The sequence below is a fragment of the Simochromis diagramma genome, unplaced genomic scaffold (assembly GCF_900408965.1).
Source record: "Simochromis diagramma unplaced genomic scaffold, fSimDia1.1 OVJJ01000486.1, whole genome shotgun sequence".
Taxonomy (NCBI): domain Eukaryota; kingdom Metazoa; phylum Chordata; class Actinopteri; order Cichliformes; family Cichlidae; genus Simochromis; species Simochromis diagramma.
In genome coordinates, this window is record NW_024387047.1 from 747,138 (window position 1) to 759,295 (window position 12,158).

General features: G+C 39.8%; 1 long non-coding RNA gene across 1 annotated transcript in view; it reads left to right on the plus strand.

Moving 5' to 3' along the window:
* The window catches only part of LOC120741739, a 431,134-nt gene that overhangs the window by 237,305 nt on the left and 181,671 nt on the right, over positions 1-12,158 (plus strand). Inside the window, exon 9 of the long non-coding RNA XR_005697678.1 lies at positions 6,010-6,101. This is a non-coding gene — a long non-coding RNA (uncharacterized LOC120741739). The remainder of the gene's footprint in view (positions 1-6,009; positions 6,102-12,158) is intronic.

Sequence of the window (12,158 nt, forward strand, 5' to 3'; positions counted from 1 at the left end):
ATCTTGCCTTTGGCCCTGCATTTCAAATGGCCTTAACTCCCATAAGGAATGCATATGAAGAGGAGCCACTAGTGGCTTAATCCGCCCTGTTTAAGTTGCTGAAACGTACACCTGTCACAGCGTCTCGCGCCAGAGCTTGTGGCTACTGATAGTTGAGCTGTAAATCCAAAGGCACGCAGCTTTTTAGGCCTTTACAAAAATTATCATGCTATTTTGCAGGGAGGTGTCAGGGGTAGAGCTTGAGAACCCCCACCTTTCTTCATCCTCCATTTATACGTCGCTTCTGGATTTTTTTTCCTCTTGGTTGGATTTCCTTTATTTCTGTCATCTATACTTTTATCTGTCTCCCACTTTAATACTGCTACTGTGATTATATATTACTGGGATTCATAACAGGTAATAGCACATGAACTAAAGGAGATAAAAATATGTAAAATCCCATTTTTAAATCTATTTCTGGTGATTAAATAACATTGAAACATCACTGGTATTTGAAAAACACTCATGCGATAAACCTGTCAGTCAAGTGTTACAGTCAAATCAGAAATACTCAAATATTACAACAGACAATAGATGAGATATTCTGGTATAATTTTATTGAGTTCGTTTTTATCAAGGGCTTCGTGCTGCATCTCATGATCTCAAGAAATAGTTCAGATTATATACTTCTGTCTTGTACAGAACTTTAGTTCCTAAAAGTTCTTTTAGGTTCTTTCTAAGTTTGGATTTGTAACTGTCACACAATACCATCAGGGACTCATCTGATTGCTCCCAGATTCACCGTGCATCATGACGAAACATAACCTCCAGTCATAAAGAACTTCTTCAGTGACGAGAAGAACAGTCTCGCAACAGATGGCGTTACCCCACAGAGCCCTGAGCTCACGTTCACAAAGATGCTTCACACGAACCTGTCCTTAGTCCCGCAGTGTCATATAGTTCTGTTTTGTCAGTGAGGAAGTGTTTCTAAAATCCTCACATACACACACCTGCTCAGGAAACCTTGCAGGGCTGTTATTCCAAGTAATACAATTATGGACAATAAAATATTTTTAACCGAATCCAAAATCCTAGATGGCTCACCCAACAGACTTGCAAAACACTAAGCTCTCAATCTAAATGACACTCTTATGATTGTTGTCAAAAGACACCTCCAAGATGTCTTTGGCTTTGTTATAACTGCAGTATCTGCTCTGGAAGTGAGAAGAGGTTAGCACGGCCTACCTGTCAACCATGAAAAATTGTTTTAATAGTAAAGGACAGTTAAATTATTTATTTATCTATTTTTTTTTACTGCAACTACACAATCTAGCGGTTAAATGAAATGGTAATTTAATATTAGTGTCTGTTGTCCTCAATTGAATTGAGAGAGCTGCTGAATCAAATCAGACATCTCCTTTTTTCACATCAGACTTATTCACCATGTTGCTGTTTGTAGGTTTTTGATTGGTCAACATTGCTCCACAGTTTAGTGTTTTATTGTCACCTGTTGCTTTGGGTTGAAATTGACACCATTAGAGGTCTTTTTTGTGTTTGCATGCAGACGGGGACATTTTTCAAAATATAGGGCTTCAAAAACGGCCATTTTAAGATCCTGCCAAAGCATTTCAACCTGCGGCAGATTTTGGCTAGAGAAAAATATTCATTCACGCATTCAGACATAAACTTGCTGGTGTGTTTTGTATCAGTGTGCTTGAGTTTCAGGTCACAAACTCATGGCTTGATATTCTTCTTCAGGATTTCCACACATGTAGGTAGAGAGCAGAATGCATGGTTAAATCAATTATGGCAAATCTTCCAGGTCTCGAAGCCACAAAGCAGCCCCAGACCAAGATACTACCACCACTGTGGTTGACTGTTGATTTGATGTTATTTTTATGAAATGCTTTGTTAGTTTTACACAGCATTTTAGATGCAACAAGATGCAAAAGTTCAACTTTTGTCTCATCAGTCCAGGAAATATTTCCTCAAAAGATTTGACAATCGTGTTTTGTTTTGTTTTTTTATTTGTTTTTTGACAAATATGAGACAAGCTTTTGTGTTCTTTTTGGCCTAAAACGTGACAGATGTGCAAAAATAAGAGCTCAGGAAGGAGGCAGATACTTTTTCACAGCACCATGGACTCCACACCCCAACTTTATTCTATTGCTTAATAAATAAATAATTTAAAATGTCACTTTTACTTTATTTTTATTTGAGCTGTAAAACTAACATTTAGGCTGTCAAAACAGATGGATATTCCAAAATATAATACAGACCACAGACGCTCTCTATTTGATCCCCAAAGATTAACTCCTTTTAACACTCTGATCTGTAGATCGTCCAGTTCCGGCGGAATCAGGCACATTACACATGTAGTCTTATCAGTATACGCACCCCAGCATTGATCTCCAATGTGTCTCCAGTGAAAGCTGCCTTTGTGAAAATTGCTTTGATAAGTAATTAACAAATATGTGAGAGCACAGTGTGAGAGCACGAGAATAGTTGAGATGCTGAGTGCGTCATGGGACTCACAGGATTAGTTTCCAACACAGGTGTATACCAGCTAAGCTCATTTATGTTATTACTTTATGGCATTTTAAACCCACTGAACAGTGTTGGCATCTATGTCCTTCAGGTTGGTTTTTCATATTAACAACTTTATTTGTCATTTCTTTTGATTTGACAAAGATCTGACTGGCAGCATCTGTTGAAATACATTTTCAGTCTGGAGTTAGTATGTAGATGTTTCCATTAATGAGATTAGTCATAATGTCAAAAACTACCCAAACAAGACCCACATTACAATAAACTAGATTTTTCTGTAATACATGAAAAACACCAACTCCACCATGAGACCCTATCTACTATCTCTGCTTGCCCCTCCTGCTCCCCCTCCAAGCACGCACACCAGTTTACACACTCTGTGACTGTGGCAGGGACAGAGATGAGCTCAGGACAGCTGCACAGCAGCCTCAGGTAAGACAGAAACTCCCAGTCTCATACACAAGGGACCGACATGTACGCCGACATCTGTTGACGAAAACACACACACACACACACAAACACACACACACGTGCGCACAGACACGCACACACAGAGTCTTTGAACTTTTTCTTTTTCTTTGGCTAACAACAAGCTTTTGTTTTGGGCAGCCACCGTGAGTTACATGTGGACAACTTTGCAACTTAGTACAAATCTCCCAGACTCTCACAAGCTCTGATCAGAGCCTGTGGTGCACAGAGGAAGGGGAGTTCTCACACTAGCTTAGGGCAAATACACCATCTCACACACAGACACACACAAGCACTCAGAGTCCCAGCAGTCTTCAGCTGGCATGCGTGAGGCCCGGCAGCTGCAGGCTGCCAGGCTGTCTGGGCCTAGACGTTTACCCAGAAGAGGGGCACTGCCAGTGGGCTGATGCTCTACCCGTGGCCCAGGCCTAAAATAAGGCCTTCAGAGGTTTAGTCCCCCTGGCTTATGTGTGTATGTGTGTGTGTTTAATATTGCTGTAAGTGTTGGCAGTAATGTGTTGGCCATCTGGTAATCTGGACCCTCTAGGGCCACACATAGCATTACAGTAGCAGTGCTGCTGCCACAGCTATTTACAGGCCCATACTCTCAGGGACAGGGACACAAATACAGTACAACCACAGCAGCCAGCCGTATAGAGCTAGATCGTGACATCGCCAGTGGAATGCATTATGGGACCACTGTTCACACAAGTCTGACTTGATTATGGAAAATTCAGAGGCAGATACTGCTTTTGGGTTTGAACGTTAAATTGTGAACATTACAAACTAATTTTAAAAGCAGGAATAACACATTCAACTAATGTAGTTACATTTCATAGGGCTGTTGCTACGTTATACACCACAGATTTTTTAGTTATCTTAGCTGTGTCTAAACAGCTGTATGGATAACTCCCTAAAATGACACTACTTTACCGCATGCAGGTGCAGGAATAGCTCAGCAGGTAGAGTGTTTGCCCCATGATCGGAAGGTTGGAGGTTCAAATCCACTGAATGGCAGCCCTTGAGCAAGGTACTGTCTCTACACACTGCTTCCCGAAGGCTGGATTGGTAACTACCCACTGCTTCACTGTGTGAATGGGTTAAACGCAGAGGACTAAGTAGCTATGTAAAGTATACCTTATTATTGTTTAGATTCTCTTTGTATCATCGGGGTGTTTTTTCAGTTTTGGTTAGTGTGTTTTCCTCCTTATTACCTGTTGGCATCTATCGTTCTGTTGGTATTGCACGTTTGCAACTACCCAGAATGCATTGCAGTTCCCAAGCTCTGTAGGTACACACCCACAGACACACACAAACACACAGAAACTGTAAAGACAGCAAAACAATCACAAAATTGTGTGCACAGATATAGGAAAACTTTTTTTGAGAAATGCACAGAAATGTGTACACACAAACACACACACACACAAACACACACGCGTGCACACAGCCAGACTGAGACACTCTCACCTTCTAACTCTGCTGTCCTGTTTTCTGTTGCTTCATTGTCCATATTCTTATGTAATTTATGAAAATGTGATGTGCTGTTTGTGCTGCTATGTGATCCATGGACACCTAATGTTCTCCACCACCTGCTCGGCGTTTGGAGTCGGGGTCCTAATGTGACAGCGTGGGCGACACCGGACAGACCGAGAGCAGAACAGCCAATGACTCAGCAGGCTTCAAAAACAGCCAATGCCGAGAAATAATTGAAAATAAAAGTGCTTTATGTAAGGCAAGTGTGGTTAATGAGCTGTAGGCAAGTGTGATTTCTTTAGTTGGTATCTGCAAACCTTCTTTTGTTCCACTCCGTGGCTCTCTGTTACTGTCGTTTTGTTTTTTTCCTTTGCTTTGTTACTTAAAAGTAATGCTTTGGAGTGTGTTTTGAGGTGCTGGCAGAGTATGCCACATTTTGTGTAGTCTAAGAGTTGATTTGGCACCAAACGGTAGGGTGGAAGGTTGTAACTACTGTGACTTTGGCTCACTCCCTTCTCCTTTCAGTTCTTTGTATTTTTTTTTCTCCACTGGCGGCTCTTGTTCTTCAGTGGGCTATTTGTGGTCATGGATATTAACAGATGGTTACTTGTGATTTCTAAGACTTAATCTGTGTTTCTCTGCATCTAACACTAAAGGTGTATGACGTCCAATGAGAAGCAAAAAGTTCAGCCAGTGTTTTGCCACATTTTGTCATTTCATGCAGGGATGTATAATTATTAAGTTGTTAGGTATTGTTTCTTTTAAAATTGTGAACATGATCAAATATAAATTCACTCGACACCTTAAAAAGAATACCACTGCCATAAAGTCTCCTTTCATGAAGCATATATATAGTTTCTGTTGACACTATCAGGAACACCAGTAATGGTTTTGGTTTTGTTACTGTTTGTTGGTAATATGATGGTATATTCACAATATACTAAAAATAAGTGTTCTTTCGCAGTTACTTCTGTAAGTTCTGTAAGTGCACCTGGTGTGGAGATTGTCACAGCTAATAATAACAGTCATAACAAAATACAGGGCTCACAAGTAAACGTCCTCTCCCCTGAATAATTTCCGATCCCAGAGATGTTTGGAGCCAAGAAGGTATCATTTACAATTGGTTTATTTGGCAAAGTATGTTCTTACACAAGGTATGTAGCAGATCTCAACAAAAGACATGGAAAGAACAAATGTAAAGCATTGTAGAGTAGGAAAGACAACAACAACAACAACAACAACAACAAAAAAACAAGAAGCTGATTTTGTAGTATATGTACTGGCCAGGCAAGATGGAGCTTGCCATGTTGTGCCTGGCAATTTTTGTGCAATGGCTTTAAAAAAGAAGATATGCCCTGAGATGCAAGGCCATATTTCTCATTTCTCATCTAAAATCCAAAAAGATTCCTCTGTTAAAGCTTTAGATTTTATGACACTGTGGCACAAACAAGAACTTTATGACATTTTGTTCACCATCCAGATAAAAACCAACACTTCATACAACTGCATCTTTTGTTGGTATGTGTCTTTTCTTTGCAGACCCATCTCCCAAAAGGAGAATGCACCAATCACCTTGCTCAGTGCCCAGATGTGCATTTTCCTGAGGATAAGGATCTACACTGGTCAGCTCTGTAAGTCTCTGTGATTTACCCAACAGACAGATTTGCAGACATTTATATGCGTTTTAGAAAAAGTGGAACTCCAGCTTTATTATGAACAGTGTGTTAGTGCTCTGCTAGGATTCACCAGCGATGACTACTCCTGTAAAAATAATTGTTACATTTTAGAAAGTTAATGTGCAGAGTGTTTCATTTAAATACTTAGTAGCTGTTTATGGGTTTTTTTAAAATAGCTTTATATAAATTTGTTTTCATGTATTTGTGATTGCACAGAAAACATTCACCTTCTTTTCATGTGTTTCCTTTGTGCTCTACCTAGAATTAACTGTAGAGTTTGGCGAGTTACCCTTAAAGGGTTCCTGTACGTGGACAAAAACTCTTCTTGCGTGCATACATTTTGTCCCCCAAAACAAAAAAAAGGACTGTTAATTAATTAGCATGCAAAAGTGTAATAGATTCCTTTTTTGGTGTCTTCAGTTACAGTGTTCTGCCTACAATAATACCCCCATAAAATTTACATTATGACTGAGCTACCACGTAATAACTGAACGTTTGAGTGACTGAATATTCTCTTTTCCCAAGGATGAATGTCCATTTGATTAGAGGAGGTATGTGGACTTATCAGGGGGATAATAGCCTGACCAAAGGAATCAGTGCACAAAATGAAACGTCTCATGCTTCTCTGACGCACATAGGAAGCAAACGGTGTAATGCCAAGGGCACATCAATTTTCAGCTACATCATATCCTTATTCCATGTATGTTTCTTGCTCCATAGCTATGAAATGTCTTCTATTTCCATTTACACTGGATCCTGGAAACATGTCAAATAGAAAAAGAAGAAACACTTGTAACCTTGTCAAAATTCATGAATTTCAGAATTTGCAGGCGGGGTGGCCTTGAGGTCCTCCTCTATATGAAATGGTCTAAATTCAATGCCTAGGGTAAAATATAAGTTCTGCAACAGGAACAGTGTAACTACTCACCAAGTCCCCCTAGAGGCTACAAGGTTGATTACAACTGCCAAAGGGAACATTAGGCTATTAGCTAATTTAAGTGAACAATAACAACATATACATAAAATAGATTTTCTGATGTTTTGGCCCAGTTGGAGGCTCAACTTAAATCTGACAGCTGACTGTTTGTGACACGGTGAGCTTTGAGCTAGGTAACTCTTCCAAAAAGAAAAACTTTCTTCACAGCTACACAAGGAAATGAAGGCTAAAGCATCACATCAGTCAAACGAACTGTAGTAATATGTCCACTTTTCTCAACAGAAGAACCATAATATCAGTGGATTGAATGGGGGCTGAAATGACACGAGAGTTGCATCAAATCTGCCTTTTTAAATCAATTTTTATGTCCTAGAATTTGTATTTACACAACCCTTGTGGACACATTTTAGAGTCAGGTTGAGCTGTAAAGCCTGAATTTCCCCTTAGCAGGTGGCAGTAATGGGAAACTGCAGATAATAAAACAGTGACGAAAAAAAACCGTTAAGCAGAAGCAAAAGACCATTAATATCACAAAAATCTTATGAAATATGTAATCCTAATTGCTAATAGACTTTAATCTTTCTGTAAAGTTTGCTGTTGGTAAATGATGCAAATCCTTGTCCCATAAGCAACTAAGCTGCTCCCATGAAACTAATTGATTTTGCCAAAAGATTTTACGGTTTGAAATTTGTGAGCTGGTTACATGCAAAGTTTGCAGGGAGGGATTTGTTAGAGTGAGGATCAAAAACTGAAATAGATTACTTGCATTAACACATTTCATCTGATATGCTGTTATACTTGCCCTCATTTAGATTTACAAAAAGGACGAAACTGAGAAAAATAAAACATTTTGTTTAAAATAATGAGTTAGCAGGCAAGACACTGGCAAATGTATTTGTTTTCTTTTTTGGCCAACACTGGGTGTAAAATTTGTTGTCACCAGTGTTCTGTACAAATAAAAAAAATTATAGTTATTAACCGATACGGCAATTTTGTGTATTCATGGTCATACTTCTACATATTTATTTAGGTTATTCCAAGCCTTTTTCCTGTGTCCTAATGAAAACTAGATTTTGAGAATAATATCTGCAAAGTAATGACTCCACTATAATTAGCAAACGCTATGGTTACGAGTGTTTTTGTTTGAAAAATTAATACCACATTCTGCTTTTCACAATTGGAAAACCAGTGGATTTGAGCATTTTACTCCTCCCCCACAGCCAACACTACGCACACACACACAGACTCGTCCCACATTTCTATGTCCATACTATTATCCATTTTTCACGTCCAATTGCTCTGTTATGGTAATCGTTGAAGGCTCGCCATGGGCTGATTACTCACAGCTGACTTCAGAAGCTTCTCCCTCCTCTCTCCTGCCGTTTTCCTGCTGGCTCTTAATGCACTATTAACCCATTCCTGCTTATTAATTCCTTCCCAGTCATTGCGAAGCGTCCACTCCATGATATCTGTCATCATTCCATGCCTATTAGCTCCTCGGCCAACAGTTATTTCAAGCATGCCGCCACATTTCTTTTTTGTCCCCCCTTTCTCTCCCTCCTCTAACAGTCTGTTTAAGGAAGTGTAATTGCTGTGGGAGGGGGTAGGAATTTAGGATACTGCTGCTCCGAGTCTGAGCTTCAGTTGTATTCTTGTTGGTCTTACAGTATGCGATTACGGATTTGTGCTTTTTGTATTATGACTGACTACGTGTTGATTGACTACTGCAGGGTTGATGTTGTCTTTCAGTCACTATCTGGACAGAGCCTCTTCTGTAGTGCTTTTATCTACATGCAGTGAAGTGTTGTGGTAGGCTCTCAACTACCTTTTCCAAATGTGAATAAAATGACCAGATTATATCATAAGGATGGTTTTCCAAAATACATTACTTGATTTGTTGGCTGACTTCTAGAATATTTGACATTTCCATTTCCATTGCAGGAGTTTTCTTCCTCTTCTTTCTCGGGTGGGAGGGGAAGGGGGGTGTCTAACTGTTTTGGTAAACATATTGTCCGTAACCAAAGTTTCTAAAACAGACCCAGTGCTTTCCTTGGTGGAGTACAGCTGTTATAAGTCTGTCTGTTGGGTCTTTTCTAGACAGATATTCTCCCTGAGTACTTTATGTTCTCCTGCTATAAATCCTAATGGTCTGCTCTTGGATGAAGAACAGGAATATTCCTCACAGTGGATCTTGGCAGCTGAATCTGGAACCACTGCTGGTGTCAGGGCCTGTGGTTTTGGACTGTCCTGAGACATATGGAGGAATGCTGGAATAACACAAAACCCTTAAGTTAGCAGGGCTCAACCACAGATCGTCTCAGGTTTCTGTAAGACCACATTAAAGTCGAGTAGTAGCTCTAAGTGTGGTCTTTTTGATGGAACTTTTACTGATTTTTCTACAGCCTGGTTACACATGACTCCACAGCATCAATCAATCAAAAGCAGTGTTTGTTCTACGTTTTTTCACACAAACGCTGGGCCCAAAGCAAACTTGACCACGAGTGGCCCAAAAGTGCCAAAGCAATGAAAAACTAAATTATAAAGACAGCTGTTACTGCAAATGATCTAAGACAATAACTACAGACTGGGTAGCAACCACGACCTAACAGTTGTGTTGATATTATAAGATGGTGCAGTCTACACAATCCAATTGTGGGTAAAACCAGTAACACTAAGCTATATCTCACATAACTCCAAGTACATCCTATGGAAAAATGCTAAAGACTGTAAAAAAACAAACAAAAAAACTGGTGTGCATGGTGAAAATTGTTTGTTGGGATACAGTAATGTCTGGCAGCCACAAAAAAGTTACATTTTTTTAATAGGGTTGCTAACATAAACAATGTACAATGAATAGTTTCAGTATTCATGAATGAGATTGCAAAGAACTAAACAGATATTAAGTGTCATATTCACATATTTGAAGTTTCTTATATATTAAACTGCGCATTTCACCTCCTTACACTTTAAATGGGTTGCCAGTGATCTGGTGGATGTAAGTGTACGTCTCTCCATTTTGCCATTATTTTGTCGTTACCATTTACCTTTTAAAAGCTTTTCAATTTCACAAAAGAACTCAGAGAATCATCTAAAGAACTCCAGGCCTTGTTTGTTTCAGTTATGGTCAGTGTTCATTATGGGGGCATACACTGTACGATTTTTGGCTCATTTTGAGACGATTTTTCAGTCGTGCGACTGTTTTGGTGATCGGCCTGAGTTTCACCCCCATCGTGTAGTATACGTGGGGTAACGAGAAGCGATTGACACCTTACGACCAGCTCCCGATCATCAATTGCTTGGTCATAAGAAAATCAAACCTGTTTGAAATCCTGTCGGCCGTTGTGAGGGAGTCACCGACGCCTCTCACACTGCGCATGGGCAAACACAGAAATGCAAAGTGAAAAGACGGAGCAGCACGGCAGTGCAGCGTGTGATCTGGACACAAGCGATGGAGGCATTACTTGTAGAACTTTGGAAAGCTCATCCGAGCCTTTTCGATGTGGCCTCACAAAATTATCACGACCACAACAACCGTGAAAATAGTTGGATCTACACTGCTGCTCAATCACAGCTGCCTGATCAATGTTTTTCATTAGCAATTTAGCAAAGTTGATAGTGGTGGTGTGCGTGTCTGTGTGAGTGAAAGACAGAGAGAGCGAGCGACAGAATTTCTGTTATAACCTTCATTTTTATGGACGCACAGTGTGAGCACTCAGGTCGCCCAGCTTTAAGCAACAGTGAGAAAGAGACTGGGCAAGAATGGCATCTATGGGAGTGCTCCAAGGTGAAAATAACTGCTGACCAAAACAGCCATAACGGCTCATCTCATTTTTGCCAAAAAATGTCTTGATGATCCCAGGATTATTGGGAGAATATGCTGTGGACTGATAATACACAAGTTAAACTTTCTGGAAGGTTTACACTTTGTTTCATCTGTCATAAAACTAACACAGTGTTTCATAAAAAGAGCATTGCAACCAACAGTCAACATCGGTGGTGGTAGTGTGATGATCTGAGGCTGGAGGACTTGCCTTTATTATTCAGACCACGAGTTCTGCTCTCTATCAGGAGGAGAATGTCTGGCCATCAGTTCATGCCCTGAAGTGCAAGTGCACTTGGGTTATGCAGTAGGACAATGAGGTGAAACACAACAGCAAGTCCACCTCTGAATAAAAGAAAGTAAGAAAGGAAAGAGTCTGAGTGGTCTAGGGAAAATCCAGTTGGCATGACCTTAAACAGGTCTTTATGCCTTTAAACCCTCCAATTTGAAAACAATTTTGCAAAGAAGACTAGGCCAATTTTTTTCCACAGCTATGTGAAATACTTATTGCTAGTTATAAGAAAGCTTGATTGGTTGTGTCATCCCTGAAAGCAAGACATGCTGTTATTAAATTTGCAGGGTACTAACTTTTTCACATAGGGCCAGATACGTTTGAATAGCTTTTCCCCCTTAATACATGAAATGAAAATAAAATGATGTCTAATTTAGAAAGAAATGCAGAAATTACAATCATGAAAGAGAAACAAGTGACGGGTGAGCAATCAGTCTCTCACACTGTTATGAAGGAGTTCTGGCCCACTCTTCTTTATAAGGTTGTTTCATTGAATTGAGCCTTGTGGTTATTTATTCATTTATAGATCCCATAAGGTCCTGCCACAGCATTTCAGTGAAGTTGGACTTTGACTAAGCGGTTACATATTCTTTTCTTTTTCAGCAATTTCTTTGTGCATTTGCTGCTGTGCTTGAGGTTATGTTGTATGGTCTGTTTTCAGTAAAGCTTTAGGTTTTAGATGCCTTCGCATTTAACTCTAGAACTTTTTAGGTGTAAAGAGGAGTTCATGGTCAATGGCTACAAGGTGCCCAGGTCTTGTGACTGCAAAACAGCCCAAATCAACCCTTCAATAACCCTGGCAGTTATGAAGCGTTTGTGCTTATGCTGTGGTTGGTTCTGACTACATACATAGCATCAAGAATGGAACTGCTTATAACTAAAAGTCCAAGTGGAAACAGAAAGAATAACTTTCATCACTGAATTTAACCATTGTCATCAGAAACTCAGCCACATAATTAACAG